Source organism: Dioscorea cayenensis, chromosome 3 (genome assembly GCF_009730915.1).
Source record: "Dioscorea cayenensis subsp. rotundata cultivar TDr96_F1 chromosome 3, TDr96_F1_v2_PseudoChromosome.rev07_lg8_w22 25.fasta, whole genome shotgun sequence".
Taxonomy (NCBI): domain Eukaryota; kingdom Viridiplantae; phylum Streptophyta; class Magnoliopsida; order Dioscoreales; family Dioscoreaceae; genus Dioscorea; species Dioscorea cayenensis.
In genome coordinates, this window is record NC_052473.1 from 12,236,389 (window position 1) to 12,246,075 (window position 9,687).

Sequence of the window (9,687 nt, forward strand, 5' to 3'; positions counted from 1 at the left end):
CAACTTGAGTATATAAAAGATGAAGCAATGAATACAACTCGAGACAGCGAAATAAAAGATAAACTTAGAAGGGGAGTCCTTTCGAGAGTGTACAAGTCCAAAATAAAATGCGGAAGTAAAAAATGAGAAAAATAAAATCAAGTGTCGATGTCGTCCTCTAGCTCTGCCGTTGCTGCTGCTGCTACTGGTGATGAAGTACATGGTGGGTCAACCGGTGCTGGAATAGGGATGGAGGTGCCAGAAATGCTGGGGGATTTCTCGACCGCAGGACAAATGATGAGCTGACGTCTCGCTCTAAGATCTGCTGTAATGTGTTGATACGTGCCATGAACTCCGTATACTGTACGGCCTGCGCAGCCCTAATATCGGCAATCTCTGCTCGGGCCTCTGCTATCTCTGTCCGTATCACCCCCACAGAGCTCTTGAGCCTCTCAAAGCGATCCTGGGATCGAGATAGTGAAAACATGCGCACGGGGGATAGGTCCTTTGTCACCGGAGGTGCCTCGGTCTCCATAGGTACTAACTGAGGCTCAGAGCAGGCTGGGAAGCCTCAGCATCATCACCCTCCTCCTCGGCTATCTTTGGGGCCAGAAGAACCAGAGCATAAACCCCCATCCGAACCCTATGGACCATGCCCATCAATCTCATCGTCTCCATGCTCAGGGGCACAGGTATACTCATCTTCTCGGCCCCGCGAATCATGCCCAAAAGACCCATACCCAGAGCTAATCTCATAATGTATGGACTCAAGAAGATCGCTCCTAATCTGGCATACTGGTCCTGATATCGAATGTACTTAGCGACGATGTGCCCTAGATGGATCGGTATGCGCTGCATCATCGAATACAAGTACAGAAGCTCCTGCCGGCTCATAACGCCAGTGCTATAACCATGACCATTCACCGACCTGCTCATGATGGCATGTAGATATCAATACGTAGGTCGGGAAAGACACGTGGCCTTTTACACCCCCGGCTCATACTGGCCCTGACCACATAATGCTCTGTAAGCTAAGAATACTCCTCAGTGTCTGTAAATGCCTCCTCGTACAAGCCGAGCCAAACTGAAAACTAAGTGATTCTTAGACTATAGTGATATCCAAGTGCTCTGAACTGAACTACGTCGAGGTTGTCGAATCTCACATAGGATCTGTAGAACTCGAATGATGACAAAACCTCCAGCGTAAGCTCCCGGATGGCTGGCTCTCTAATCGACAATAACTGACTCTAACCACCCACAGAAACGAGATCCTCGACCTCATCAGCGAACTCATCCCCCTGCTGCAAATCTCTTAATATACTCCAGTCCAAGAACCGAGTCTATCCGAATCGAAGTCTCGACAGACGCTCAAAATGAGCTTGATGCTCGGGGATAGTGAATTTCATGCTCTCTGACTCAGGAGACGACTCTTGCGGGTGCTTATCAGCGTGCTTCTTTGACCTGGGTGCCATAATCTGTAAAATTAAAAAGAAAATCGATCAAACAAGTTAATTAAGCATAGCTGCAGAAATCCACACGGTCGTGCGGAATTTCCGCACGCCCATGTGGATCCACGGGCCGTGAACAAACGCACGGCCATGCCTCAAACTCCACAAATGCACCATTACAATGCTTCTCCTTCATTCTAAATATAAATAACCATTCTAATTGAATAAACGAAAGCATTATTGACTAGTTTCATCGATGAAAATCATGAATTTGCGAAGGAAATCAAAGATAGGGCTTACCATCGAGTTGAGATGAGAAAGCTTTGAAAACGGCCGGAAAACCAAGCAAAATCCTTATAAATTGGCGATATGAGGTCGGGAAACAATATAGGAGTGCTCTCAGAAACATGGAGGATATGAGGGTGAAGAGAAACAATAATCCTTTTAAAAAGGATTCGCACCTCTTGGCGTTCTGTACATTTGCATGGGCGTGCGGAAATGACCCATGCCCGTGCGTCTCCACAGGAAAGCCTCACAGGGGCAGATGCACACCTCTGTGCACTCTCGAGAAAAAATACTCACTGCCTCTGAACGTAAATACACGAGCGTGTGGGAAATACCCACACCCGTGTGCCCGACCCACAGGGGCAGCCGCACGCCCCTGTGGCATCTCTGGACATCCAAGAAAATTTGCTAAGTGTTTCGCAAGGCAGTGCAGAAATTCCGCACGGGCGTGGACATTTACAGGCCCAACACACAGGGACAAGCGCACGTCCCTGTGTCTTCTCGGAATAGAGAGAGCTCCTCTACAGAGATTCGCACGGGCGTGCAGAACTTACCCACGTCCGTGCGATTTTCACAAGGTTGCCCACAGGGGCGAGTCCACGCCCCTGTGTGCTCTAGGGAAAATCTGTCACTCTCTGCAGGAATTCGCACGCCCGTGCAAAAATTACCCACGGGCGTGCAAGAATCGCATGCTCGTTCACAGGGGCGAGTCCACACCCCTGTGCCTTCTCTGGATGAGCTCACAATGCAAATTCACGGGCGTGCGAAAATTCCACACGCCCATGCGTTTTCTCTAGATGCCTTAGAAAATTCTGCAGGCTTTGCAGAAAATTTCTGAACATGTTTACACACTCAAAACCTGCCCTAATATGCAAATTTTACCAGTGAAAAAAATGAGAAATAGCTCAAATGACCCAACTTCGCCAAATCCACATGAAAACACACGATGATAATTCAAAACCCATAATAAAATCGCGGCACAAGTATATAAAAATCAAGACACCAACACTCAACACTTTATTCATGCATACACTAAACAACTAAACTACGAAAATAGTAAACACTTGGGTTGCCTCCCAAGAAGCGCTTGTTTAACGTCACTTAGCTTGACGTACCTTGTCTTACCTCACGAGGGCTCATAAATGAAAGTTGCCCTCTTACCCATGGCTTGGAAGCACGATGAGCAAAATCTCTTGAGGGTAGAGGGTGAATTATCGGGCTTGGGACCGCCTAGCAATGATTCACCCAGTTTGTTCAGTGCACGCACATCCCCAACAGCCTTGGAGCATTTCGGGTGGTGTCTCCTAGCCCTCTTCAATTTCCGGAGCACCTTCTTCAAGATCCCCGGGGTAGATGGTAGTTCTTCCGTCAAACCAAGCATCATTACTTCTTCATTGTCCTCCTCTTGGTCGAACAAGAATTCGTATGGATCCAGAATGAACATTTCCTGCATGTATTCATCAACAATCTCATCAGTAATGTCTAGAAAATTGATAAGTGCTTGTGTGATATTAATGTGAAGCATTCTTTCCTTATGTTAAGCATTACTCTTCTCCGGTTTTTACACTAATATGTGTGTTTTTATGTTACTTTCGTGCAGGTAGGGTTGTGAGGCCGATTATGTTTTCACCCGTGCGTATGTTTTCATCATCTCGAGCTCATGATCGCTTTGAGAGGCTCGAGAGCACTTTGGGGGTGATACGGACAGAGGTCGTTGAGGTCCGAGCAGAGATTTCAGAGATCAAGGCAGCACAGGCGGTTCAGTACACAGAGTTCATGGCACGTTTCGACGTATTACAACAGATCTTAGAGCGAGACGTCGCCTCCTCATTTGTCTTACGACCGAGGACTTCTCAGCCCCCCTCGGCATCTCCTGCACCTCCATCCCCTACCCCGGCACCGGTGGACCCACCATGTGCGTCTTCACTAGCAGCAGCACCGGAGCCCGAGGGCGACACCGACACTTGACTTTACTTTATTCTACCTTTATGCACTTTATTTTTAGACTTGTATTCTCAGAAAAAACTTTCCTTCTGAGTTTATTCACATGTTGATTCTCGAGTTGTATTCATTGATTTATCTTTTATATACTCGGGTTGATTTTGTTTTTATTGAGCTTCATTGAACCCCCTTGTGTATGCGTGCAGATGGTCTTGTCATCTTGGGAATTGAGACTTTGTTATGGCACGGCCAAGGTGCTTCGGCACTTGCCATTGTGAGTTTCACAACCCGTCGGAACATTACTCCCAAGGACTTAGCTCCATCAAACGCGACACTAGGATTCAGGGGAGTATTATTTTGATTGCTTCTCCCACATATATTCTTCATTGATATACATTCTAAGTGAGCTTGCATGTGTACATTGGGGACAATGTACAACTTAAGTGTGGGGGGAGTTTCATAGTGCACACATCTTTTCTATTGTTCTTGATTAATATATATGCTCACATAGCCAATGGTGGTTCACCCTAGTTGCATTGATTGTATTCTTGAGTTTAGGAGAATTTTTAACATTGAATATTTTCATGCTCTAGTTTTGCTTGAATGTCTAGGAATTTTTACCCGATTTATACTTGTTACACTACTCACTTATTAGACACTTTTGGAAACTCAAGTTTGATGTTAAAGGGACTAGTTATAGTTGTTTCTTGTGTTAAATTCTGAAGAAAAAAAAATGAAAATTGAAAATTGAAAAGAAGGAACAAAATAGTTTTATTGTTTATTTGTGCTTGTTGGGTGGAAAGAGCTACAACCTATGAAGTATGAAGCTACTCTCATAAGTCAGATACTAGCTATGCCGTAATGAGAGAAAGAGCTATCTCATAGGATGAGTGAAAGCTACCACTCCGGTAGAAAGAGTGATAAGTGCTTGTGCGATATGAATGCGAAGCATTATTTTCTTATGTTGAGCATTACTTTCCTCGGGTTTTTACAATAATATGTGTGTGTTTTTATGTTACTTTCATGCATGTAGGGTTGTGAAACCAATTATGAAGGAAAGAAGCCAATGTGGATCACAATGTACCGATTTTGGATGAAATCTTGCTAAAGTTCAAACGCGAAGATATAAGTCGGGTGCGAGATGCTAGAGTGTGTGCGAACTTCCCCGTATTTGAGTTTACACAACCATTTGGAGGGGCACAAGGGTAGTCACACTCAAGCATTCCGACTTACGCACATAGAACAAGATCTCCATCATCTTATCCGTCATTGAAGAAGCAAAGCGATCCACAGCATAAACGTGTGCCCGTTTATGTTACCTCGATGAAAAGTGGATTCGGGAGTATTTCTGGTAGAGTACTGTTCACAGTCGGCCGAAAATCGCAGAAACAGAGAATCCACACGGCCGTTTGGAAATTCCGCACGGGTGCGTGTACCATACACGCCCGTGGAGTCGCCCGATTCCAGCCCTATTTAAAGCCGATTCAGCCCCGATTTTGGTATTCTTTTCTCCATCTTTTCCCCAACTTGCGAGAGGGTTTCGGCTAGGGTTTCGAGGGGTATTGGCCAAGGTTTTGGAGAGGTTCTATGGCTCCGACATCGTGATTCCATTAGGAAGAAGGTTGGTAGGGGAGCTTTGATCGAGGCGTATCCACAAGACCATCGACACGACCATCGAGGGGGTTTCTTTATGGATTCATTGCTTTTACATTCTATTTCTTTGATTGTACTTAGCTCCATGGAGAGCTAAACCCCCTAGTGGGTACTTGGGTGATTGTGAACCCTAGGATGTATTCATTTCATTGAACTTCTTTATTATGCTTTCAATAAATTGATGCTTATTGTGAGTTCCAACCTTGAATGCTTGATTGTATGAACATTTCCCCTAGAGTGACACTAGGGTTGAGAGTTCTTGTTGGTAACCTTGTGAGTGAGTGACACACCACGAGCGTTAGACAAAGCTAGGTTGGAGAGGGTTGAGAGGGTGAGTTGAGAGGTACAGGAGCGTCCCCTTTCTCCTCCGACGTGATAGATTCTACCTCCATTCCTCGAGTTCTTTGCGGCCATAATAGAGTGAATGGTCTAAGGGATGAACCTCCGCTAGGGCCTAGTTGCGAGTGCAATGGAGTGAAGCGTTGAGGTGATCTTAGTATCTAGGGCTTAATTGTGGCTAGGGACATTCCGCCTGGACCAAAGGGTTAGGTCTAAATCTAGGAAGAGATTTATCACTTGGAATCCCTAGAGCTCATTGTAACTCTATGCTAGTGCAAGGTGTTGAGATTGTTCGATTTCTCCTCCAGGACATGTATAGAGTTAGGCATAGTTGACCTTAGATTTGGGACTATGTATGTAAGGATTTCCACGACTCACCATTGCATTGATTAGGAAGCATAATAGAGAGTTCTTGCACTTGAAGCGATTATCCTAGGTGAAGCATCATCCGAGTACCCCATCTTTATCGATTGTCTTGCCTCCTCCTTACTTTTACTCTCTTACTTGTTGCTTTTAATTTCTGAGAATTGAATCATTACCACACTTATCATTGTTGATACTTCACATAGCTAAGATTATTACTTCGACAAACCCGTGCACTTGCGGGATATAAGCAAGGGGATCTTGTCAAAGAGCTACCACCTCGAAAGTGTGAAAGTCATCTTAGCGGTCGCTTTGGAAAGGGCTACCTTAGAGGATGTGTGAAGCTACTACCATCTTTGAAATTGTTGTCACTTTTGTAGATAAATAAGTCCCTTGTACTTAGAACTTTGAGGAGTATACCTTGGGTTGTTTTGAGTGAGTTCACACACACACACACGTGAAGAGCAGCATAGCAACTTTCTTTGCTGTGACGAAATCTTTATGCTGAAATGATTGTCTATCATTGAAGAAGCAAGTGATCCACGACGTGAACGTGTGCCCATTTGCGTTACCCGGATAAAAGCATGATTCGGGAAGCTATTCAGGCCGGATACTGTAGCAACACTGTGGCAAAGTACTGTAGTAGCAATGTTCACAGCCGGCCAAGAAAATAGGAATTCAGAGAACCCACATGGGCGTGTGGAAATTATCTAGACCCGTGTGGAAATTCCACATGGGCGTGTGAAAGATCCACAGGCCCATGTGGTCGCCCGATTTCAGACCTATTTAAAGCCGATTCAGCCCTGATTTCAGCATTCTTTTCTCCATCTTTTCCCCAACTTGAGAGAGGGTTTCGGCTAGGGTTTTGAGAGGTATTGGCTAGGGTTTTGGAGAGGTTCTACGGCTTCAACATCGTCATTTCTTTGGAAGAAGGTTGGTAGGGGAGCTTCCGTCGAGGCGTATCCTATACCGGACAAGGGAATCCTTGGACGACGAGTAGAGGACTTTCCACAAGACCATCGACACGATTATCGAGGGGGTTTCTTTATGGATTCATTGCTTTTACATTCTATTTCTTTGATTGTACTTAGCTTCATGGAGAGCTAAACCCCTAGTGGGTACTTGGGTTTTTGTGAACCCTAGGATGTATTTGTTTCATTGAATCTCTTTATTATGCTTTCAATTAATTGATGTTTGTTGTGAGTTTCAACCTTGAATGCTTGATTGTATGAACATTTTCCCTAGAGTGACACTAGGGTTGAGAGTTCTTGTTGGTAACCTTGTGAGTGAGTGACACACCACGAGCGTTAGACAAAGCTAGGTTGGAGAGGGTTGAGAGGGTGAGTCGAGAGGTACAGGAGCGTCCCCTTTCTCCTCCAGCGTGATAGATTCTACCTCCGTTCCTCGAGTTCTTTACGGCCATAATAGAGTGAATGGTCTAAGGGATGACCCTCCGTTGAGGTGATCTTAGTATCTAGGGCTTAATCGTGGTTAGGGACCTTCCACCTGGACCAAAGGGTTAGGTCTATAATTAGGAAGAGATTTATCACTTGGAATCCCTAGAGCTCATTGCAACTTTATTCGAGTGCGAGGTTGAGAGGTTATCTAATTTCTCCTCCGGGACATGTATAGAGTTAGGCATAGTTGACCTTAGATTTGGGACTATGTATTTAAGGATTTCTACGACTCACCATTGCATTGATTAGGAAGCATAATAGAGGGTTCTTGCACTTGAAATGATTGTCCTAGGTGGAGCATTATCCGAGTACCCACATCTTTATCGATTGCCTTACCTCCTCCTTTACTCGTGCTCTCTTACTTGTTGTTTTTTTACTTTTGAGAATTGAATCATTGTCACACTTATCACTACTCGATCTTTCACATAGCTAAGAAGCGGATTAAGTGTTTTTTTATTACCTACTCACTGTGGATTCGATACCCGCTCATCCGGGATTATTACTCGATAAACCCGTGCACTTGCGGGATATGCAAGGGACCTGTCAAAAAAATACAAAAGTATCATGAAATCAAGAGAATGCATGGCTCAAAAAAGCGGTATGTGAGCTTGTTATCTTCGACTCTCAATGTTAGCTCTCCGCCGTCCATGTCAATCAAGGCTTTGGAAGTCCGCAAAAATGGCCTCCCAAGTATCAATGGGTACATCCGCATCCTCATCGACGTCTAGCACTACAAAGTTAACCGATAAAATATACTTGTCCACCTTGATAAGCACGTCTTCGATGATGCCCCTCAGATATCTCACCATTCGATCCGCCAATTGCAAAGTCATCTGAGTAGGCCTAGGCTCGCCCAAGCCTAGCTTTTGAAAGAAGGTGTATTTCATGACGTTGATACTGGCCCCTGAGTCCGCCAAAGCCATTTCTTCACCTAGATAGCCAATATTACACGGAATGATGAAGCTTCCCTGGTCTTTCTTCTTGTTCGGCATATTCTTTTGCACAAACACCGAGCAAGATGTATCTAAAATCACTGAAGCACTCTCCTCTAACTTCCTCTTATTGGTCAACAAGTCTTTCAAGAATTTTGCATACTTAGGCATTTGAGCCAATGCCTCAACAAAAGGAATATTGATGCGGAGTTGTTTGAACAAACTCAGGAACTTCTTGTACTGTTCATCCCCTTGGTCATTCTTCAATCTAGAGGGATAAGGGATTCTTGGCTTCAAAGGTGGGGGTGCCACCTCCTTCTCTTTGCTTGCTCCCTTCTCAACCTCTATAACCTCGGGTGCGTGTTCATTGGGCTTCTCACTCGGAAGCTTACCCTCAACCTCACGACCACTTCTCAAAGTGATCACCTTCACATGCTCTCTAGGGTTGGTCTCGGTGTTACTCGGCACGCTTTCTTGTGGTCTTTCAGATAAGGACTTCGCAATCTGCCCTACTTGATTTTCAAGATTATGAAAAGAGGTGGTGTGATTGCGAAGTGTAGCCTCAACTGATTGGAACCTTGTATCAGATGATTGCATAAACCTAGTTAAGGCCTTCTCCTAATCGTTCATTCAGGTCTCCAAACCTAAAACTCTGTTTTCCATGTTTGGGGCTTGCTGTTGTTGGTGGAAACCCGGTGGCCCCATGGCCTTTTGTGGACCTTGGTTGCTCCACGAGAAATTGGGATGACTCTTCCAACCTGGATTGTAGGTGTTGTTGTATGGGTTTCCTTGATTCCTTATAGCATTACCTACAAAATCGACATTCTCAACCGAAGATGCATCACTAATAGAGATCAGGCAATCGGAGAGAGCATGTCCTCCACCACACCCGGTGCAAGTAGTCACGGCCGCCACTCTATGTGAAGTTAGGAGATCTAACTTCTTACTCAATGATTCCACTTGAGCTGGCAATGAGGTTACCGCATCTATCTCATGGAGACCGGCCACCTTTTTCTTCTCCCTAGCATTCCATTGGTAGCTGTTTAACCCCATTTCTTCAATTAATTGACGAGCTTCACCGGGGGTCTTGCTACCTAAGGTACCTCCTGCTGCCGCATCCAAGAGTTACCTTGTACTGGGATTCAGACCGTTGTAAAAGGTTTGAACAATCATCCACTCCGGGAATCCGTGTTGCGGGCACTTTCTCATGAGCTCCTTGAACCTTTCTCACGTCTCAAATAGAGGCTCCAATTCCAATTGTACAAAAGATGAGATCTCATTCCTAAGCTT

General features: G+C 45.0%; 1 non-coding gene across 1 annotated transcript; it reads left to right on the forward strand.

The window, feature by feature from the left end:
* The first annotated feature begins 9,580 nt into the window (after positions 1 to 9,580).
* LOC120257801 lies at positions 9,581 to 9,687 on the forward strand. Its single transcript, XR_005535885.1, has one exon. It is a non-coding gene; the product is annotated as a small nucleolar RNA R71 (small nucleolar RNA).